The following is a 24,197-nucleotide window of genomic DNA, read 5'->3' on the forward strand; positions in this document are numbered from 1 at the left end:
TTTTATGTTCCTCTACCAAAGAGGGTCAATGAACAAAATTTCTATGTGCAGTTCTTTCTGTTATAAGGCTGGGTTGTAGGGAGTTAGCATCTGCCTGTAATCTCAATGGTTTTTGCATAGTTTTGTAAGAAATTGAAATGGGAGGAGTAGTAGATGATAAAACTGAGAGAAAAAGGTTTGGATTTCAGGTGGCCGCCTAGATATGTTCACTCCTTAGCTCTGTTTTAAGAACAAAATGTGATGTTTGAGTCTAAATGTTGAAGAGGCAAGACAGTAAGCATTATCCTTCCATACTAATTTGACACCTGAAACAAGTCTTTTTATTAAGTTTGCTTTGAGGTTAGTGGAAAACATTTTAACACTCAGCACACTTGATTTCTTCTTTTTTAAACTGGGGATAGTCTGGGAATCATTAAGTGCCAAATGCTTTCATCAAACCCATAAACAAAAGGGGATTCTATAGTAAATCCATTTTCTCTCAGGAGGTTTCAACAAAACAAATTTTCACTTATTCAAAGTGAAAGAATAAATCTGTAGCTCTTTTTAAAGAGACTTACTTCACGGCCCTAGGAGGCAGACACAGTACTGGATTTAAAACAAAAGCTGTAACAAAAGCATCCTCACCAGGCTCAGTAAATTGTGGTAATGTTTTATAGATCTGTAATACATCTGCATGTGAGAGCTATTCAGTTACTGCCCAACCTAGCAACATAGCCTATGAGGGGAAAAATATGCACTGTAGGGATGCTGATTTTTGATTAAATAATGTTGAGTCAATCAGCTTCTCAACTAAAAGAAAAATCTGTGCTCTAATAGCCATGCTCATGAGATAGAAAATTACTTCTACAGCAATAGAAAGCTTAAACAAACCACCTGGTGTTTTACCTGTATTGAATCACACTGTATTTCTCCTGAGTTGCCTTTCTTGTCACAGATCATCTTTTATACATAAACACACTGGTAATTAACCTTGCCTGACTTATTTAACAATGGCACAGTTGCTGCCACAGTAGAGGCTCCTAGCTCAAGCACGAGGCTGACGTTACGGAACAAATACAGTGCAGCGAAGCTGGCTAGCTCTGGAGCATGGCTCCCCTCATATGACTTTTGGTGGCAGAGGCTACTCCTGCATGGATTTCTACTAACAATCAGGATGTCAGAAGCTAATCAACTGCTAGTTTAGCGCAGAATATGGAAATAGCTGCTTGTGTGTGTCTTCTGTAAAGACCAGGTTACAGCATCTATCAGAACTCAGTTTTAGGGTTTTTAGTCAGGTAACTTATGGACCAGTATGACACTTGTTAGGCGATTCACAAGCATCCCTCTTGCCACAGCGAGAGGTTGCAATAAAAATACTCCACAGAAACATAATCAAATCCATACTGCTACAGTCATTTCATCACTGATGTGTGGATCTGTGATGCAGAATGCTGCAGCAAGTACAGGAAAGTCTTTCATGGGGTGATTGGTGTTCCTCCTCAGTGATAGCGTTTGTTAGTGGAAATTAAAATGTTCTTGCCATTCTGATCTTACAGTCTAGAAATATAACATAGTCTGAAACAGTACCAAAAAAAGGAACTGTCTGGATTTCTTCCCCCCCCCCCCCGCCCCCATCATTTCTAAGTTAGATGAAAATAAAGACCTTCTGTTGTTTTAAATTTCAGCTATTTCTTAATGAAAATTATTTTGTAAAGAATCACTAGCAAACAAAATTGTTATCACTTAAAGTCTATATTACTTGTAGGCAACATGTTCTTCTTTTGACAGAAAATTGGGATTTTTTCCAGACTTTTTTAAGAAAGAGTTTGAATCAGTTATGTGTAGTATATAAAAAAAGGAATTAACTACGAAGTTAGTAGTGTAATCTTTATGTATAAAATTACTTTTAAACATATAGTAATATGACCAAATAAAATTAGCAGTAAGAATTTCTGGATGGTTTGGGTTTGTTTGGTTTGGGGGTGTTTTTCTCTCTCTCTCTTTTTTTTTTTTATTTCCTGAAGGTACAGTTTCCAGATGTATGGGATCAACAATAGTTGGCCAGGTTTGATGTTGTGTTGTGGCTGAAGGCTTGAGGCTTTAAAGATGCATGTTGTGTGCAGCAAACAGAACAGCAAGGAACTTGCTAAGAATGGCTGAAAACATTAATGCTTAGACTTCAAAATCAAACTTACAAAGGTTTCTGAGAAACCTTTTGGCATAGGAATCGTTATATTTATTGTAAGGAATATTGGAAGCTGACAACATTTTAAGAGAAGATAGTATATAAAACTTCCATTGCTTCAAAATGTGTTACACTCTGAGTTCATTTACAGTATGTAGGCTGAACTAAGAAGATGGGGACAGAATCCTTTTTAATGGATATTGCTTCATTGAAATTCATGGTTTCTATTTGCTGATATTCTGCACTTTAAATGTAAATGACTTTACAGTTTCATCTGCAAAAAAACTCGTATATTTGCAAATCACAAAACAAAAAAATCCCAAATATGATAATATTTTGAAGATTTAGCAAATTGTGTAGATGTGTCATACTAGGATTATAATTCAGCTAGCTCCACAGAAAATGTTGTAGACATTTTTGGTACAATTATATTATTCACTTGAAGATGTGTTTAGATGTTGTTGTTAGATTCTGGTAATGCAGCCCGGCGCAGTGACTTTAGGAATGAGAACAGGCACTGTATTTGGGGTCAGTTCCAGCCCAGAAACTATTGATGTGGCTTCTTCACAGAAGTCACAGGCACAGCACAAGGAACAGTCTTTCAATAAGAAATTACTCTGAGTCCACAGTCAGGAGATTAGAGAGGATTGATGAGAATGGAAATAAGAAAGAACAGAAATGGATTAATTGCTTGTGTCAGCACTGGAATGGAGAAGGGGAAAAAAAAAAACCACACTGCCAAAAAACCCCAAACTTCCACACTTGGCTTCAAATTAAAATTCAGTTTTCTCAAAATAGTAGTAGAGAATTGAGTAAATGGTTTAATTCTTTCTTAAGCAACAGAAAGATTTTGGTGTTGACAATGTCTTTGAGGCTTGAAAGGAAAAAGCTTGACTTAATTCCAGCAGTGATAAATAACAAGTCAGAACATGTTTCCTAATCACATCTACAGAGTATTTTCACACACATATTTGGTTAAGAGCTGTTTCTACGGGACGTAGATTTCCTTTTCCCATCCTGTGTAATGATGCTATTTCTTCTCATACAGAAACAGTAGATGAGCAGTGCTCAGAACATCCTCAGTATTGTGAGCAAACTTCTAAATGTGCTTAGGTTTTTGTGCTCATCCACCTATAAAAACAAAACTAATGATTTTCTCCTTGAAACAATAGGTATAGGGCTGATACAGTGTCTAATTCGTGATCCCTGTCTACCACTTCCTTGAAAGTTCTGCATTCATCCCCCTGAAAATCAGTCCAAGTTGTCTATGTAACTTCACTATGCTGTCTTGAAAAACTCATAGACTGTGGTGAACTGACACTTCTGTCCCTTCCTCTTAGTAATTGAATGATAATTGCACTTATTTCTGACTTTTGGGCTATTCAGTGGATGTCACTGAAGCCTTGAAGTCATGAACTTTGGCTTGGTTGTGTACAAAGAACAATTGGGGCTAGAGCTGTTAAACTTTAGATATATATGCAAGCTAGGTAAAGTAGGCTGCCATTACTGTGGGGGAAAGAGGTAGCTGGAGACTCTTCAGTTTTGCAAGTCAAATTCATGGTCAAATCATGTGAAATACAGCTAATTAGCACAGTGACAACTTCCAAAACATTTATCCACTTTTTTTTTCCCCCCTTCCTCCCAAATGAGGGAGGTTCTGATGAAGTGATTTTCAAATCTTGTGGGGAGGACTTGGAAGACCAGATAGCTCAGAGCATCGAGAGTAGACCAAATGTTGTCCTATTTAGATTCAATAAAGCCTTTGGCACTGTTTCCCACAGCATTCTCCCGGAGAAACTGGCTGCTCGTGGCTTGGACTGGTGTATGCTTCTCTAGGTGGAAAAAAAAAAAAACCTGGCTGGATGGCTGGGCCCAAAGAGTTGTGGTGAATGGAGTTAAATCCTGTTGTTGGCTGGTCACAGGTGGTGTTCCCCAGGGCTCAGTACTGAGGCAAGTTCTCTTTAATATTGTTATCAATGATCCGGATGAGGAGATCAAGTGCACCCTCAGTCAGTTTGTAGATGGCACCAAATTGGGTAGGTATGTTCATCTGCTCGAGTGTAGGAAGGCTCTACAGAGGGATCTGGACCACGGCCAGCTGTATGAGGTTGAACAAGGCCAAGTGCCAGGTCCTGCACTTGGGTCACAACAACCCCAGGCAACGCTACAGGCTTAGGGAAGAGTGGCTGGAAAGCTGCCTGGCAGAAAAGGACCTGGGGGCATTGGTCTATAGCTGGCTGAATACGAGCCAGCAGTGTGCCCAGGTGGCCAAGAAGGCCAACAGCATCCTGGCTTGTGTCAGGAATAGCATGGCCAGCAGGACTACTGTCCCCCTGTAATTGGCACTGGTGAGGCAGCACCTTGAGTACTGTGTTCAGTTTTGGGCCCCTCACTACAAGAAGGACACTGAGGTGCTGGAGTGTGTCCAGAGAAGGGCAATGAAGCTGGTGAAGGGTCTAGAGCACCGGTCTTATGAGGAACGGCTGAGGGAGCTGGGGTTGTTTATCCTGGAGAAGAGGAGGCTGAGGGGAGACTTTATTGCTCTCTGCAACTACCTGAAAGGAGGTTGTAGCCAGGTGGGTGTTGGTCTCCTCTCCCAAGTAACAAGCGATAGGACAAGAGGAAATGGTCTCAAGTTGCGCCAGGGGAGGTTTAGATTGGATATTAGGAAAAACTTCTTCACTGAAAGGGTTGTCAATCACTTGAACAAGCTGCCCAGGGAGGTGATGGAGTCACCATCCCTGGAGGTATTTAGAAGATGTGTAGATGTGGTGCGTAGGGACGTGGTTTAGTGGTGGACTTGACAGTGCTTGGTTAACAGTCGGACTTGATGATCCTAAAGGTCTTTTCCAACCTAAATGATTCTATAATTCTAAAAGTCTTTGTGACCTTCTTGCCATAGAAAAGTAAAGAAGAAATCTATAACAATGTAAGATCAGTGTTATGACTGACAATTTTATTAATAAGATGATATGAGAGCAATCTTGGAATTCAGAACAGTAGGCTGCTAGGGCTCCTGCTCCCTGTGGACAAGAAAAATGTATAAGCCTTAAAAATTAAATTCTTCACATTCTTGAGGCTAAGTTGAAAACAGCAGTTTATATTCAGACCTGTGTTGGTTTTTACTGATTAAACAAGTGTTGCATATAATATCATGTGAAAACATCAACCAGTAAGCTTCTCTAAGTGTTATATATGCTACTGTCACCGGTCTCCCATAATAACTTTATCAATATGACTTGCTAACAATAATCAGATCAGCTGTGTGCAGCAATAAATAAATGTTTCATAACCACCCACAGAAATAGATATAGTAAGCTCTCTGAGTGTGATGGATGTGGGCATTCTGCATCTTTTGTACAGTTGTGTTCTCTGATAAGTGCAATACAAAATATACCTATAAATGCTCATGGTAATACAAATAACTATAATTGGTTCTAATATTCAGACTTTCACAAAAATTTCAGATGTGGTCTATGCTCAGTTGCAAGTTCAGTAGATGTAAAATGTCACACTTCTGTCGCTTTCTGTCATTTTGCCTTTGCAATAGCAGAAGATTTGTATATTTCAACCATATTTTATAAGGAGAAATATACATATGATAATATCACAACTTGGTTCCTGGAAAACTCTACAATGGTCTATGAATAGTTTCCAAGACAAAACTATTGACCCTTGATTAGATGTGATATGACTGAATGTCTAATATGGCCAAAAACTGAAATTGGATGTAGAAGTATTTTGGATTAAGAACATCAGAAAGGGTATTTATTTTTTTAACAGATATTTCAGGAAAGATTTGGCTAATAATTATCAAGGTTATGTAGCAGTGGTTTTCAAAGACTACAGACAATGAGGCAAAAAAACCCCAAACCAAATTAACAAATCATAGGCAAGATATTTAATTTTAATGGACTTCATATCCAGTTAGGTATCACTCCTATCATGTTAAACCTATACAATAAGATATGTATAGTCACACCTGTGTTAAAGCAGTTTTCTGTAAAACCTAGCATTACAGTTCTCATTTAAGCTAAGTGTCCTGGTTTCAGCTCAGAGGGTTAATCTTCTTCATAGTAGCTAGTATGGGGCTATGTTTTGGATTTGTGCTGGAAGCAGTGTGATAAAACAGGGATGTTTTTGTTACACGGACCTATTGTTGAGCAGGCCTTTTCTGCTTCTCCCACTGCCCTGCCAGCGGGGTGGCTGGGGGTGCACGAGGGGTTGGGAGGAGACACAGACAGGACAGGTGACCCAAACTGGCCAGAGGGATATTCCATACCATATGATGTCATGCTCAGTTTATAAGCAGCTTGGGGGAAGAGGGAGAGTGGGGGTGGCGGCATTTGGAGTGATGGCGTTTGTCTTCCCAAGTCACCGTTATGCGTGATGGAGCCCTGCTTTCCTGGAGATGGCTGAACACCTGCCTGCCCATGGGAAGTGGGGAATGAATTCCTTGCTTTGCCTTGCCTGTGTGCACAGCTTTTGCTTTACCTATTAACCTGTCTTTATCCCAGCCCACGAGTTTTCTCACTTTAACTTTTCCAATTCTCTCCCCCATCCCAATGCGGGGAAGTGAATGAGCGGCTGTGTGGTGCTCAGCTGCCAGCTGAGGTAAAACCATGACACTAAGAAATCGGACTTCTTTTTTTTTTTTTTTTTTTTTTAAAAAAGGGTTTATTTTGGGGAAGACTTCTTCCCCTGTGCTGCTGCCGCTCCTCCTCCCCCAATGGTGAGTCCACCTCAGAGGAGAGAGGATCAGTTTCTACTGTGTATAACTATGAGATCTCTTAAATACAGCTTTGCAAAATTTGGAATGAAGCTGAAAATTATGGGTCTTAGGGACTGCTATTGTGATCGGTGCTTGCACAGCCAGGAAGAAATTTCCTGTCTTAATCTGCACACATTCATTATAAATGGTCTGAACAGACAATCAAGAGAAGTCTATGCTTTGGTTCAAGAATAGGGAAGATTAAAAATACTGAGAGGAATATAATGAATTCTTTCTCCTACATCTTTGATAGCTTCCCTTCAGCTATCAAGGGGGGGCTATGAGCTATCCTTTCCTTTCACAAAGTGGGCAATTAAGCTCCATCTGAATAATTCAGATGTGCAGCATGGATTCCACTACAGACTTTTCCGAACAAATTCAAATTGGAATGAAAACCACAATTTGTGTGTGTTTTTTCACTGTAACTTTTCAACAGCAAAGTGTGAAAATCACAGCAGAAACCAGCTGTGCTTTGCATGCCTTATGCGATTTCTTGTGGTGAACAGAGTTGTGATAGTTATCTCTTTCTTTGCTCAGTGTTTCTTCAGTGTTGAACTGCATTATTGTAAACTGAACTGCTTCATCAATAATTTTGTGTTATTTTATAAAAGGAGTGCAATCAGAAACAAATGGTATTTTTTGACAGTTGATTTTATTGCTTCACAAATAAAGGAGAGTGCCCAGCGCTTAAAAACAGAACTGAGGAAGCACTACATATCATGGTTATCACAGCATCACTACAAGATGGCTAGTACTGGTCTCAACTGGATTTCTTTGGTGCAGGGAGAGAAAGTCTTGTTCAACCAGGACTCTGCAGCAGGGCTCTGCTCTGTATATGACCATTCTGCCTGGTGGTAGAGTGGCTAATGCCTTCACAGCCCATTCATAGGTAGAATAAACACAGTGAGTAATTGGTAGAAATAGCCAACGGAAGAAGGAAAATATGGCAACTTTCTTTCCCAGCCAGGGGGGACAGAACTTTATGATGTCATGAGGTATGATTTATACCTTACTAAACATGATCTCTGACATTTGAATCCTTTTTCCTGCTTCACTACTTCCTGCCTTCGCATTTACCCTTCAGGTTCCTCATCTTTTGTTTCTTTTGGGTGGACACCACCTTGGGATAATAGCATTATTCTTGAATTTTTTAAAAAACAAACAACTAACTGACCAACCTAACCTGTATCTGTTGCCTCAAATGAAGTAAATTTCCTACTCAAAGTGCTGCATACTCCATTTCTTCCCTTGCTGTTGTGCTTTAAGGTGAGGCACTGTCCTCTACCCACTTAATTATTGAGGTAATTATTGCTTAGATGACCAGTCCATTATTTAGGCAAATAAATTTGAATTTGGACGACACTAGACTTCTGGTCTTGTACATTGCCTCATTGCACAAATAATGTACATGCATTGATCTTTTGAAAACTAAAGCTGGCTTTGTTTCCTTGTGGGCTGTTTGAGCATGGTTCATTGGCCCTAAGTTCATATTTGTTAAAACTTTTGAACATGTTTACAACGTTAGGTGTCTATAGTTCCATATAAGCTTGTACCCTTTGAATACCTAGTCAGAACTGGGTAAGACTCAAGTCTTGCTTAAAAAGCTTGTTTGATTAGTTTTTGTAAATAATCTTAAGTATGTATTTGTTCTTTAAGCCTGCTCTTTAGACAAAGATTCCTTATAGCTTAGTCATTCATGATGGAAAGAAAAGATCAAAAGACTACAGAAGAGAAAGTGCTTGACTGTGTGGTCAAAGCGTTGGACTGAGTCTCAGGAGACCTGGAGTCTTGGCTGGGCCACAGACTTCCTGTATGGACCTTGTGTCTTGGTTCCTTCTGCTGTAAAACCCAGATAAAAATATTGCCTTGTCATGAGATCTGGGGAGAGGTATTTTTGATGCTAAGGAAATAGTGGGTTTAATGGTAAGGAAAAAGGGCTCTATGGTAAATAACTGAACATGGAAGTGAGCACAACTAAAGTTTGAAATTGGTCATTTAATAAAGCATTTGTCCAACTCTGTCATGTATTTTTACTTGGCCTGTTGCTGTGGCATGTGGGAATAATGGCAGTGATGCTAATTTGAGTTTTGTATTAACTGTGTGGCTTAAAACGGGGTGGGGGAAAGACAACTGTTTTGCATACCTAGTAATGCTATTAACAAGTTTGCAACAGAACTGCAACTCTTTATACTTTAATCATAGCTAGGGTACTTGCTCATGAAAATTGCTGCCTGGCAACTCTGTTCTTTCTGTTCCTGGCTGATATTTCTGAATCGGAGCTAAAAATAAATCTTTTTTTTTTCCCCCCTTTTTTTTTTATTTCTTCTTTCTGTTCCAAGAGGCATCCTTTTACTTTCAAAGGTCAGCACCTTGGACTACCTCTCATTGCACTTCATCTTTGTACTTGTAGAAATATAAATGGTCTTAAGCAATGCAAAATCACTGCTACAGTATCTAGAACATGACTGCAATTTGGAGAGGAGAATTTCAGAGTATTAGGGAAATAAAGATAGAAGTACCTTACAAACATGGAATAGTCTATTCTGGTTCAGATCTGTTTTGGGGGCATTTCGTTCAAGCGTGAAAATGTGATAGTGTATTAATAGTAGTATGATGAGTGTAAGTGGTGGTGGTAGCTCATTTTCTTTTTAGACGTCAAATAAAGTCAGAACTGAACGGGATTTTTGGGTGATGCTCTAGAATTATTTTAAAATTAGAGGAAAATCAGTGGACTGCTATACCAGTGTAAATCCTGAGATTCCAGATGTGAATTGGCATAACAAAGTGGCTTTGTGAGACAGTCACTAAAAGCACAGTGAAGCTGAAGTCTAGAGAGGAAGAGTGGGCTTGCTGGGATGGCTCAGGCCCTTGTTGCGAGTCCAAGGGTGCAGACACTCTGCAATCAGGAAACCTACGTTAGCTCAGACAGGATGCATGAGTCAAGGATATTGAAAGGAGATGAAAACTGTGGTATTCAGGCATCTGCAACTCGCCAACTGCTGGGCACTATTTGTGGTTCATGCCACTGATCGGAATGTACTGGAAAAGAAACAAAAATAGTTTAAATTGGGTTTAACGGCTAACGTCTGTCATGTGACTTACTGAAAGAGGGAATTGTTTAGCTGTGAGGACATGACTGGAAGGGACAGTAAGGGAAAAGCTCATAGTAGCGTGTTTCCCTTTTCTTGCACTACTCCCAGGCCCTCTGAATCTGTTCATCTCTGCTGATAACGTTTACCAGCCTCAGATACTGAGTATAACCTGACAAGCAAAGCATGTATGGTCCAAAGGCTGTACCCTACATTTTGCTACTTTCTTGAGATGTCTTCTGAATTAAAACCCAGGATCTGTAGGTATTCAAAACAAATATCATAACATGTCCCCCTTGTATGGTTTCATTCAGGCTGGATTCAAAACAAAAGATTCGAGTGACCTTGCTCAAATCTAATAACAGTAATTCCTCTTACAGACCATGCTTTGCTTTAGTTAACAACACTTACAGGTATTTGTGTGGATGGATGTAGCCAAAGAATGCAACGGTACAGAGCAGAATTTTTTTTCATTTAACATATGTTAACAACCGCACGTTTGGTGTGAACTCTGAACTGAAGTTATATTAGTAGCTGGGGACAACTACTTAGCTATAAATCTGTTCTGAGCAGTCAGGTCAGGTAACCGTACGACGTGTCTTGCTCTCGCTATTTTCCTCACCCCCCCAAATCTTTGTCTGAAATCTAGTACCAACTCTGAAATATATTTTAATTGATTTTTTTTAAATAACTTGATGGTCTGTATTGAAATACCTTTGTTTCCCTGTATTTCTGGGATCTGTCAGACATGAAATCTGATTCTTCCTTTGTTATATTGTTTCTGTATTGAGAATAAATTCATTGAATTTTTGTTTCTGACCTGTGTAAGCTGTTCTGGCATTTCTGGCATTTTCCAGGAGCAAGAAGTTCTCAAACTTTGAGCAATTGTTTATTTCCATGACATTTTTAACGCACTTAAATTCTCTTGGCTATGTTTGATAACTTTAGGCAATCATAAGTTGATCCTCTGAATATGCTGCAGCTCATTTCTTGTTACTGAAAAGACCTATGCAGTGGTGGAATAAGTGTTGTTTTTTCCTTTTTCTTCTCATGACTGAAATTTGCTGTCTATAGAGAGAAGATAGATTTCAAAAGTTTCCAAAATAGCTTGGAAAAACAGTGAAGTAAAACTACAAAGTAAAACTGTCAGTTATTTTAAGGCCTGTTGCATACATCTGTCTAAAACCAGTCCTTGTGTTTGCTATCCAGAAATGCTCAACTGCCTGGCTTATATTTTCTAAAACCTAAAGCTATTTATATTTTGGACTCTATAGTATTTGCTCCTGCTCTACCTTTTTCTCCCTTTACAATAGAGTAAATAAAAGCGCTGTTTCCATTTATTTGGCCAAAAAAAGCTTGAGTCTGGAGGGTAGGATTGATTGACTGGACATACATGGAAACAATTTGAATCCATTTATATAATCTCAAATTTATAAGCTTTCAGTTTCTTAGAGCACTTTTGGCCTATTGTTTATCTAAAAAAGGCTTATCTGACCTTTGTGTTTACATAATATAATGGAATTGCCTTTCAAACACTGATCAGCGATGGAGGTTATCTTTGATCTCCCCAATTGTATCATTATTTTTATCTTGTGAATGAATTCACTAGTTTTATTGATAAATTCCCTGACTAGGAACATCACATTAACACAGTTCAGGGATTGTTTTAACTGTTCATGTCATTAAGCCATACAAAACCTCACAAATATTATTTTAATCAAAAAAAACCCTGTGGAAATTTTAGCAGAATCACATTTATTATGTTTATCTCAAAAGCAAAATCTAACAGTATATGTTTGTTGCTTATTGCACGTCTCAAATTTGAAGTATTCTCTTTGCCTTATAAGGCTGATTTTACTCAATAACTGACACTTACTTTAACGAGGTTGGTGCAGCCAAAGGGTATTGCCAAATTACAGTTGGGACATCTACTGTCCAGAATATTTATTGTAGTGCAGCTCAGTTACGTGAAAAACAATTTTTAAATGATGTGACTGTGACTGTTTTATAGTGCTGTTTTACGTTTGGTAGTAGCAGTGTTTCTTTGAAGACTTCTAAGGTTTCCTTTTCATTTCTTCTAAAGCATTTTTTTTTTAAAGCACCCAAACATCCAACCCTTCAAAAGAATAAACACAGAAAATGTGTAAAACATTATCCCCTACAGTTCTTTCAATAATGTGGTAATTTGGGAGACACTTCAAGCTTCTGAAAGGCTTTCCATCTGATTTCTAGGTATAGACATTTGTTGCTATATGCTGTAATTATTTTGCTAAAGCTAAATATGTTTCAGAAGGACCCAGTCTTTGGCTATGTCAGGGTAGTGTCTGGTGCACATGAGGCATAAAGGCAAAACCAATATATTCAGCTTAGCTGCTCATCCTTCCAGTTGCTGAGAGGAGTTTGTTATGCTGTCTCCAGCAGAGCAACGGGCTGTGTACACCAGCTGACAATTGGTAGCAGCAGCATTGGCTCCATGTGCTTTTTTCATTCTGAACATTTTTCCACCCCCTATTTTAAGGAATCCTATCTAGTGACTGAATGGAAATCCTGTGTTCTCTTAAATCTGCATCTGACAGTTGGGTCACACTGACTTTTGTTTCAGAATGTGAAAACACCCATGAGTAGGAGAGGAAAAGATCTGAAAGGAGGGTGAAATTCAGAACTCCCTGCTCTTGTGGAAGAGTAAACTGATGTAATGCAATCATGACAAGCCCATGTATCTACAGGGTCTGACCCTTGTTTGATATCAGTGGACTCCCATGTTTTTCTGAATGACTACCGAAAAGGGCTCTTCCTGGAAATAGCCTGATATGCATTTGATATGATGGTGATGAGCACAGTTTAAAGCTTGGAGGCAAATGTTAATGGTATCCTCAAAAACCCCACGTGCAGATGGTAATAGTCTGTCCTTGGTTGGGCCCGAGACCACCACTCTCAAATCTACAGCCCGAGTAGTGATTCGTAGGGCTGTGCTAGAATTTGGACCTAAGACTTTCAGTTACTCATCAAATGTGGTTTTCTTTTGTATTATTAGTTTCTTTGTGCTCACCGTTTGCATAAGGTACTTGTAAAAATTGTTTTGCGTTACATTTGTGAGTGGCTGTACTTCAAAATTTACTTTTGAACTGATATTGCTCTAGAAGTCCTTGGGATGAGTGGGTTGAGGTATTATTTTTTGTTTCTTTCTTTTGGTTGGTTGCTTTGGTTTTGTTTGTTTTCCTCCAGGGCTAAGAAAAGTACGTTGCTGCTGCTAGTGCTGTTATTACCACTATTTAGTATACAATTCAAGTCTAAATGTTTAAGGCTTAAATATATAATAAGCATCACCTAAAAAGAAAAAAAAAATGAGACATGTTTCAGTGGATCTGTTCAGGTGTTTGGAGAGACCACTCTGTATCAGCTATTTCAACTGATCATGAATATTTCTTTTGTTATGGAGCCTTTCTGAGTTCTCCCCCGGCCTCCGATTTAGAAATGCAATATCTGTGTTTGCCTATTTTTGATGTGAAAAGTCTGAAGCTAATGGTTCTGGCAGACAAACTAGGCAAAATATGAGAGTGAGTGCTTACAAAGGAAAAGGAAAAAAGTAAGAACTGGATATTTAGATTCCAAAGTGCTACAGCAGTGATTAAAAAATAAAATATAAAACTCGAGCCCTTCATTTGATCTGAAACATGAATACAAGTTCATTTTGAGTTTACAAATCTGAAAACACTGTCATCCTTCAAACCTCTTTGGAAAAGCAGCCAATTCAAACTTCCTGAGAGTGAAGTTGTGGGAAGTGGCTTAACATCTTAGAAAAGTGTTTTGAACTCCAAACAGAATAAGGTATTATACTCAAAGATGATCTTTATGCTTAGCAAAGGAAACTAAAAATTGTGAAACATTTGGTGTATGGTTTGACTTATGCCACTGTTACAGCAATGTATGCAACTCTTCAAAATAATCTCATTGCAGGGAAGGTCTCATTAATTTTTTTTTTTTCCCCCCTGTGCAAATAAGGAAATGGGTAAGAGCTTTCAAACGTTGTAATCAAACATTCATCCTTACAGACTCTTTGGAACAACATAAACTTTAAAGATTAACCTGACCAGGCTAAATTTAAAAAGAAAAGAAAAAAACATACAACCATGCCCTTGGAACCTTACACAAAGCTACATAAAGGCCCACTGTATAAAATATGCTTTTCAGGGGCATGTAAGTTATGCAAAACCAAAGAGTAGGGCAGGCCTGAAAAGTGATTTTTACCTCAGATGAGCATCAAGTTAGCCGACAGGGTGCCATCAATCAGGTGAAATTCCGTGTTGGAAGTGGAGTGTTATATTCTGTCTGTGTTTCTGGTACGCTGTAGCCCCAAATGGTGGTCAGGATCAGAAAAACTCAAATGGTGTTTTAGAGTCTTTGCCATCTTACAAATGTTATTGTGCAACTTGTGAATAATGCAATCAAGTCAAGTCACCCCAAACAGCAAGAAAAGCTGGATTAAGCTCCCTTCCTTTTTTTTTTTTTTTTTTAATTTTGCACTTTTTGGTTTGGTTTTGTTTTTATGTGATTGTTAAAAGGCTGGTCCTAGATTTCCAGTGGTATAAATTAGATGAGCAGTAGGTTGTAAACAGATATTCCAATCATGGAAGCGCTGCTGTTGAGCTGTAGGTGATATGCTCAGCTATAGGTGTGATATGTTACTATATATTTCTGTATAAAGATAGATTGACTGCACACAATAAAGCATTAAATATTTCCCCAACTCATGCTGAGTGAATGTATAGTTAAATCTCAGAATTCAGTTTTCTTCTGAAAAGAATTAAGTGGCTACTATTTTATAACATGTTTTACCAAATAAATTATGGGAATAGACTTCTTGGTCTTTATTCCAAAACTAAAAATTGCTTCATTTTGTCTTGTGTACCTGTGCATGTGCACAAATGTATCAAGTATAGATAATGTCTGTGATGTTAGAAAGTTATTTCTAATTATAAACAAGCCTTGATTTACAGGGTTCATTAGCAAAAGCTGATGTGTGTTGCCATGCATTAATTTATTTTTGAATGAAAGCTTTCAATCTGCCTTGGGTGTAGGGATGGTATGCCAGCAAACTCCCAAGTCTGGGAGTCTGGCTGTCCAGAAAAGAAAGCAGTGAAAGTTGTAGAGAAAATAATAATTTCTGTTTATGGTTTCTCAAAGATGGTTCTGCTATCAGTGCTGTGTTATAACTGTTTCTTTTGCTTGCTGATTCAGATGGTGAATCTGTCTCCCTAGCAGTGTGTTTGATATTTAAAGCTGCAAAAGACATTTTCTGAATTGATTTTCATGCCATGCATCTAGCTGTAAAAGCCTCTAAAAGTGGTGGTTAGAAACAGTCATCTAATAAATGATAGTAATATTAATATTCAGATCCTATTATATGTACCATTGAAGCAGCTTTGTGCATTGGCTGTATCAAAAGATATACCAGTAAAATTATGTAAGGAAATTAAAATGCTTCTAGGCTTGTGAAATTTTTTGGTTGCTGGTTGTTGTTTTTTTCAAATGTTATTTTCAGTAGTTAGGGGGGGTTGTCTCTATTTTCACAAGTTTTCTAGACCCCATAAGATGTAGCAGCTTTTTCAGTAAACATAAAAGACGGTGGAAACCAAAATTGTAATACACTTCCTGTTATCCGCAGGTAACAACAGACTTTCAGGTAGTAGCAGAGAGATACCAGTTTCTCAGATACCTAAATGAAAAAAGGAATCTAGTACGGTGAATGAGAACTAAATTCTCTGCTAGAGTGGGGAATAAGATGTAAGCAGCATGTTAAAGGAAACCATATTGTATTTTATTCAGTATCAAATCTCTGCAACAGCTTTGATTTCTCATTTCACTAAATCTAGGAGATGAAACCTCAATTCTTGCTTGTGTCTGCATTCAGAGCTGTTCACAAGAGTGATTTTTTTGTTTGTTTGTTTCCCTACCAATTTGTTGCTGTCATGGTCTTTGCTGGAAATGCAATGCTATCACATGGACAGAAATCAGATAATAGTGTTTTCTACTCTGATATTTAATGGATGTTAAGGGAAAGATTTACCATTGTTTTTATAACTCCCTCTACAAAAGTTCTTGAAACAAGAAAGCTCTTTCCAGCACCTCCTCTATTGAAAGCAATGTGAGTATGTTCTGTTGCTTTTCAAGTAACAGAATTTATGAGGCTTTGAATGTGGTGAGGCTTTTTTGGAATGATATCAAAGGGTACTGTGACTGTTTTCCATTCGTGGTGTAAAGGCCCTTCGTGGCTATGGAGCAAGGGACTGTTGCACTCCTGTCCTGTATCAGTATATCAGCAATGAACTTCATTGGGTTCCCAGAATTACTTTATTGTCATCTGAAATTACATCTTAACAGGGTTCAAAAATCTATTGTGAGAGTCTCATCAACACACAGTAGATTAGGTTAGTTGTCTCTTGTTTGACTGATTTCTTAATAGGGAAGAAATTATATTGAAATCAATGCTTTTGCAAATGTTCATTTTGGCTGGAGCCACAAGTGAGTGCAGAATCTCAACTGAGAGCTGATGAAGACTTTCAGAAGCACCAGAATAAAATCTAAATGGATTTTCTAACTTGCCATTCTAGGTTGTAGAAAATGCACATGGCAATAGGTCTTGTGTGTACTGAATGGGATGCTTGTTCTTCCTCCTGTGCTTATACTAAGGGGCACAATGTTTAAGACCCTCTGTAAGACGTGGTAGATGGAGCTTCATGTACTCTTCTCTCCAAGATCTTTCACATCAGGGAAACAGCTTAATGTTTGTGCTGTTAGACACTAAACCTTTTTCAGTATCTTTTTTTTCCAGATGTCTTTCTCAGTATTGCTTTTTTTTTTTTTCCCTCAGTATTTTGTCAGTGATGAAGGAAATGGATCTTGGGATTCATATGTGCATGTGGTTGCTTTAACCCAGTGCATTCTTATTGCCTCGGGAGCAGTGAACTGGTCTGTTCTAGCCTATGCCTATACCTCCTGGAAAAGTATGACTTCCCATGGAACTAACTCAGCCTTTCAGAAAATTAACTGTGAATTCAAAGACTGAGTAAGAATCCAGTAATTCAAAATAATAAGGTTCTAAGCAAAAGCTCGTTGTGTGGGTGAGGTATGAGGCTTTGTTTGATCTGTTTCCATCTATCTTCCCTGCCTAGATGTGTCTGGCACTGAATACTCTTCCTGTGCCACACTTCAGTCTCTCTTTCCAGCCCTGAAAATCATTGTTACTTGCCTGCTCACGCCTGCCTGGCCAGTGGTTGCTGTTTAAGTGTAAGCCCCTATAGCTGTTGGTAGCAAACCCTGCCGCCTTTTCTGCCAGCAGGGAGGACTGAGAAGGAAGATGCTAAGCTGACATCCTTCCTTGGGCATGGGAGCTTTAGCCAGCTCTACAACAAAGGCTTCACAGTTGCATACTGGTCACCAAATGCAGTTTGCAATTTCAGTTTGGGTGCTCAGGCTTCTGTCACCAAAATCTGTTCTATTATATGCTGCAAAGTGAAAGTTCAGGGTTTGAATTTGTAGCCAAAACCCACAAATGAGATAGGAAATGGCCAAGGAAAGAAGAACAGGAAAAAGAGAGAGAGGGAGTTGGAACTAGGTGGTCTTTAAGGTCCCTTCCAACCCAAACCATTCTATGATTACTTTTGTTAAAGCGTAATGTATTTGAATGCAATATTTCACAATAGTAATGAAACATTGATAATCCTCTCTGACACATGTTCACATGGTGGGAAGGTATTTTTCTGTGTGAGAAGGTGAGAGGAGAGACAGAAATAAGTAACACTTGTAAACAGTATATCACTAAGTAGGTGCATCTTTTTTTTTAATCTATCTGCTAGGATATGAAACAGTTCTGTGTATGTGTATTCTAATGAGAAGCATTATGTATATATAGCTCAATATTAGAAAACAATAGTATACATCACAGCTTAACATTATTTTGTGGTGGGTTGCTAAAAGGTAAATTAAAAACAACTGTAAATGTAGCATATGCCTAATTTATGATGGTATTGATTTCTGAGAGATTATAGATGTTTTTACTGTTTTTGCATACCCCCTCAGGAAGGTCATTCTCTTCCCATAGTCTCATTATTTTCCAAGGTGCATGATCTCTTGGTCTACACTTGTCATGGGGCAGGCTACTGCAGTGCAGGAGGTTCTTAGCTTGACAAGGATCAGCCCTTTCTCATTGGGTGTCTTTCTGACTGAAGTGATTCTCTTCTGCCATCTGTAATAAAGAAGTTTGGGGTGGAGGGAAGCTACAGATGATGAGAGCACCAAGTCAGCTATCCTGAGATTCACATCTTGCATCATATGCTGGGGTATGGTAGATGTTCAATAATACTACCACTTCATTTTTTTTCTTCCATATAAATGCTATTTTTTATCACCACAATACTTAAAAAAAATTAAATTATTGCCATTGACTCTGTAGCACTACAATGAAAGACGCTACAGGTCACCAGACCTTTAGAGCAAGGTCTGAGGTATCTAACTGAGAGAAATATTTCCCATCAATTTCCAGAAGAAAACTTTGTGTTTTACATGTAGATTAAAGCTTAGGTACAAACTTTCATTTCAGACTCTTCCTGCCATTTTTACTGTGTCAGTTGCAATACCAATGATGACATTTAATTTCTTATATTGTACAGCAGAAGACAGCTAAGCAGGTGCAGTACTACACAGTAACAGATGGTCTTCTCATGAATTTGTTCTCCATACTTGCAAAGACCATAATGAAAATAATTCTATTGAAAAATGACAGCGTAGTGATGTCACTGGCAATGTTTTGATGGGGAAACCTCCCAACTTTATTTTCATTTTTATTCTGGATGCAAATGAAAAAAAAATTTTATTTGAGAAAAGATCTAGTGCTCAAAGCAGCAAGTAGAATACATTTCCCCTTGAAGGAAACATTTATTTAGTGGTTTCCATGGGGTTGAGTTTGTTTAGTCTAATATTCTCCTGCCTGTGTAATGTGTATAGTCAAAATGATCTTTTTCTAACTCTTGTTTGTACTTGCTCTTTGAGTGCAAAGCACCTAGTGTTGTGAAAGGCACATTAGAACAGATTTCTACTTTTTTTTTTTTCACAGTACCATAACAGAGAGGTATTCCACTTAACCTTCTCAAAGCCACGAAACCTCTCAAAGGGAAAAGTGTCCCCACTTACCACAGACAGTGTGTACACAAGTACTGCCTGTAGACTTCCCCTACCCTGCTTTCTTTTCTAACTATATTAGTTTTCTTGGCTCCCCTTATGTTACAAGCTTCGTTATAGAGGGAGCTATTTTAAGAAATAAACCCTCCCAAATAACATCACTTCCCAACAACCCTAGTGAGGCTGAGTGGACAGGACCATGAGGTGCCAACATAAATATAATTTGAAAGGATGGGACTCACAAAGGGCTGAAATATTAGTCTGTAGCAAGGCGTATAAACCAAACTTTTATGCAATCATTTCTTTTGGTGCTTCCCTTTAAGTGCCATCCCTAAAGGGTCAGCTCCCTCTTAGTTTCATTTGGATAACCTGGGCTTTGTATTTCAGTATCAGTGTGGATATTTAAATAAAAGCAATGATTGTTAGTTATAACAGCTGCTCCTGTTTTATCCTTTCAATGACTAAAGGCTGGAGTTTTTTGTTTTCTCCCACTTCAGAGAATGGATGAGCAAAGCTCATTTTAGTGGCAAGCCAAAGAAAGGAGTAGACCCCAGGTTGATGTTATAGCATATAAGGCCAAAGCATTCAAGAGTAAACACACACAGATAGCCCCAAGAAAGATGGAAGTGGGAGCTAAGGTATTAAGGATACTAGTCTGGGTTCCTCTTAAATTGATAGTGGATAAAATATTATCCCAAATGAGTGACTGTGTTGCTCGCAAAGTTGTTTATCGTCTTTTTCCTTGTTCATCCCATCCTTTTTAAGGAGAAGTATACATAAGCCAAAGCCCATAATTAGTCTGCATTTCAAGATGTGAAGTACTATTTATAGGTTCTGCTAAGTTGGTTTTATTTAAAAAAAAAAAATTAACAAAACATGTTGTAATAACCAATTGAAATGCCTTTATTGTAACTTCTTTTTTTCCCCCTATTGCTAATGATTCTAAGCCATAATATGAAGATGCTTAATAAAATGAACTACGGCATGTGCATGAATGTAACTTCCTAAAATATTGCTTAAGAAATGCATTTAACTGTTTTCTCTAACTAGGAAAAAGATGAGAGGGTTTATAATGTTTAAACTTTAAAATGAGACTTGATTTTCATATTGTACTAGTAGACTGCTGATGCTTCAATCATAGAAAAGCAAACATCTGAAAAATCATTTGAGTGGATGTTGATGTGCAACTGATTGTGTCTGCAGAATAAAGTTATATACACAAAGGGATTTAGATGTATTGGGACATACATTCAGGGCCTGAAATTATACTTACCTACTGTCTAGCATCAGAGGGCCCAAGTTTGTGCCTGTGTCTGTCACCAACCTCCTCAGCAGCCTTCCACCATTCACCAGCAGAGGTGTGTATTTCCCAGGTCAAATCCACGTGGCAGCAGTGGCCAAAGACTAATACACAGGTCCTGTTCTGTTTCTAGTGGGTACTTTAAATCTGTGTGACTTAAACTCTTCAGTAATTGCTTATGTGCAGGTGCTTTATGTAAGACTTAGAACAAAGCTGACAAGATGATGGTAGCTCAGAGATCTTTGGAGGGGGAAGGAGCTAAGACCCTATTCCCAAGTTAGGGGACCTGATATCTGTATTCAATTAAAATTATTTTGGGGACAAGATTTCTAGAACGATTAAGAATTATACTTCCCCCTGACTGTGAAATATCCAGACTCTCCAAGCATTGTAGTTAGTCAGCTTGTCAATCTAAAAATCTTGCCCTTTCTGGTCTTCTGAAAGCTTAGACAGTGGCAGACAGATCATAAAATTGGTGCTAAACTGAGTTCCTGTTGTGGATAAGGCTTTAACAGCCTCTCTAATCTGTCTTTGTTTACAGTTGTTCAAATCCTGTGTAATCCTATCCTTCAACAGCACCAGCTGTTGAAGTGTACTTCTGCAGAAGGAAGACCTGCAGGAGTTCTACCTTCATCTTGCTTTTTACTACACAGTTGCAAAATTGTTTGGTACGATATTGAAAATGGAGTTAAATGTGAAACGATATGTATATTCACAGTATATTTATGTATCTATCATTAATGCTAAGAATTGATTAGCTATATTTACAAAAGGGACTTCAGAATAAAATGTTGGAATTCTGTTCCTTTGTACCCTCTTGGGGACAGCAAATAAGAACAGAAAGAGTACCTACACAGGTAAGCCTTACCATGCCACAGTGAAGCCTGGGATGCAATAGTCTCTTTCTAAATTCAGTGCTCAGGCTTCTTTAGGCGTATTCCACCTTGTCACTTCCAAATTGTTTGGCAGACCTAAATTTGTAAGCCAATTAACATTTGGAATATTAACATTTAATTACCACTTATTTTACTAGGAATTTAATACACAGTAATATATAAGAAGGTTGTACTTATGTTGAAGAGGAACTGTTCTGTGCTTACCTAGCTTTTTGACACCAAAACTGCTTTCCTGAGGCATATACTTCTTCCGCAGCAGAGTAGAAATTGATTTTAAAACTTGTAGCAGCACTTTCACCATAGCTACATATCTCCAAAAAGCACAGATGATGTTGACTTTAGTATTCAGCAGTAACCGACATATCAGGTACACTTACCTGGAAGAATGCATAGTATCATAGGAGGTGTTCCGGCCAACAGAACACTGCTTTTACAGACTTACTCAAGCCACTGCCCCTCTCTTTGTAGGTTGGTGAGCAAACAGGCAGAAGAAATCTGCACCTGACCTACATTATACTGATTTCTGAAGATGGAGGAGGACTAATTTACATTATCTTTGAAAACACCAGTTCCTATCAATGGCTTAAAGCAATGGTGACCTGATCCACTACAAAAGTCTTCATTTCTGTCAGCTAAGTAATTTTTTTTATCCTATTTCTTTTTTTTCCTAGCTTTGCAGACTATGCTAAGTGGAAACAGAACTTCAGAAGTGGGATAAACTTACCTACATTTTAAGTACAATATTATCAGGTATGGCTTACTTATCTTTTAAGAATGACAGAAGCTATATTAAACATAAAATAGACTTTCCAGATATTTTTGCATTATGTGATGAGTCTTCTAGGAAATTGGGTCAGTAGTAATCCTAACAGTATAGTTAGATTTAACTTTCCTGTTTTCTTTTTTGATTACATACTATTGAAATAGAAAAGAGGAAGAGGAATAATTTAGTTTGAAAAAACAGGCCCTTTCTAATGTGTCATAATTATTTTAATTTAAAACATTTATAATAAGTTGTGGGCTATCTCCAGTGCAATTCAAAAGAGAAGTCATTGTTAATAAAATGACTTAGCAGAAAAGGATCAGAAATGGCTTAAGCTTAGTTACTATACCTACAGTCATAAAAACAGATGACAAAAAAGTGTCCTTAGGAAGAACTCTTAGGTTCTTCTCCGGGCAAGCTCTGCTCCATTCCCATTTGTTATCTGTAAATCTGTGCCACATCTGTTGTGTGGCCATTTATCAATCAAAATAGTTACATCACTGATGCTAATATGATCTTCTTGAAAATCAACATATAATACTGCTCTATGGACAAGCCCTAGACAACAATCCCACCAACTGTGACTTGTCAAATCTATTTAAGCCTGAGATTTAGCTACAGGATGCAGCATTCGCTCTAAGGATGGCTAACAACTGAACAGAGGATATCAGTGCTTTGCTCTTCCTTTTCAAAAATGAGACTGTTTATGCAGCATATACCTTTGTTCTTATCTCTGCAGCCAGGACAGTAAAAAATGTTGGCATACCACTATTTCATGCCACAAGTAAATATTCATATTGTCACATTTCTCAGCTAGTTCAAGGCTGAAAGAAACTATGTAAGCGAAAAGCGGCAACAAAGGTAAGACAGAATGAGGTTAACAAATCTGGAGGAGTGGGGTACGGGATACCCAACAGGGAAGAAGCGTTTATTGAAAAACCTGAAGAACAAGTGTTGCCAACAGCCTGAATACCAAGTCATAATAAAGTTGTTAAATTTTAGGAGGCTGATGTATAAGTACTCTATCTAGATCCTTCTCTCCACCCAAACACCAGTAAAAATTAGAAATATCTGTTATTTATTACATTTTGAACGGTCACAGGTTTCTGTAGGCTATATGCTACTGTGCACATCCAGATAATTTCTGCAGACATTGAGTTATCCCTTGTTCTTCTGGTCAGAGATTTAAAAAAAAAAGAAAAAAAAACTGAAATAATATAAAGCTGAAAGAGTATATAGCTGACTTGACTTAACCTACTACTCGTCAAGAACAAGTCTGAGCAATGATTGCCTCAAAATAATGGTTCATTTTTATTGTTTTTTAAATGCGCTAATCTAGTTTCTACTACGCAACAATCACAGAGATCACCTTTCTTGTGTGGTCCATTACCAAAGCTGGATTTGAAAAGAAGCTATTAATAAGCCTCACAAGTACAGGAGAGGATTTATGTAGGGTTTTCTCCATCAGTATCTTATAGCACATGACCATTCTGAAGTGTAAGCTACTGAGTCCTGATGGTATAGTGCAGAGAGCAGAACCTCTCTGTTTAAATCAGATTCCCCAGGAATGGGAAAAAAAATTAAAAATTGAAAAATCCAGCAATGTTTCTTTACAGAAAGCACTCACATGTGAGAAGGCTAGCCAAACAGGGAAAAGATTCTTTTCCAGCTCCTGCTGTTGATTTCAATTTGCTATCATTACTTTGCCTTGCCTGGGAAAGGGACATTTATTTTTGCCATTTTAATAAAATTATTTTCTTAATTCTGCTTTTCCACATAAAAAAGGAACAAACAGACCTTTTATCCTGCTAACCTGTGACACAGCATTTGCACCTGGTAGCCTGGAATTCAGAAGTGCAATTTGCAGAGTACATGAGGAAGGAAAAGAGAGCAGCACAGGCTGCCTGCCCCCCAGAAGGGAGTGTCAGGATGGAGAATCCAGGCCAACAGAAACTATGGTCAGGCAACAAGGTCTCTCAGAAGAAAGCCACTAGTGCTTTTGTACCAAGCACTAATCTTTGCAGGTTCTGAAGTAAA

At 38.1% G+C, this 24,197-nt stretch overlaps 1 long non-coding RNA gene across 1 annotated transcript; it reads right to left on the reverse strand.

Moving 5' to 3' along the window:
* Positions 1 to 7,602: 7,602 nt before the first annotated feature.
* LOC129206405 (uncharacterized) lies at positions 7,603 to 22,055 on the reverse strand. The gene is made up of 3 exons (XR_008577123.1): positions 21,370 to 22,055; positions 18,096 to 18,269; positions 7,603 to 9,974 (listed from the first exon to the last, which is right to left on the reverse strand). It is a non-coding gene; the product is annotated as an uncharacterized LOC129206405 (long non-coding RNA).
* Between the last annotated feature and the right edge of the window lie 2,142 nt (positions 22,056 to 24,197).

The sequence above is a fragment of the Grus americana genome, chromosome 4, assembly GCF_028858705.1.
Source record: "Grus americana isolate bGruAme1 chromosome 4, bGruAme1.mat, whole genome shotgun sequence".
Classification (NCBI taxonomy): Eukaryota; Metazoa; Chordata; class Aves; order Gruiformes; family Gruidae; genus Grus; species Grus americana.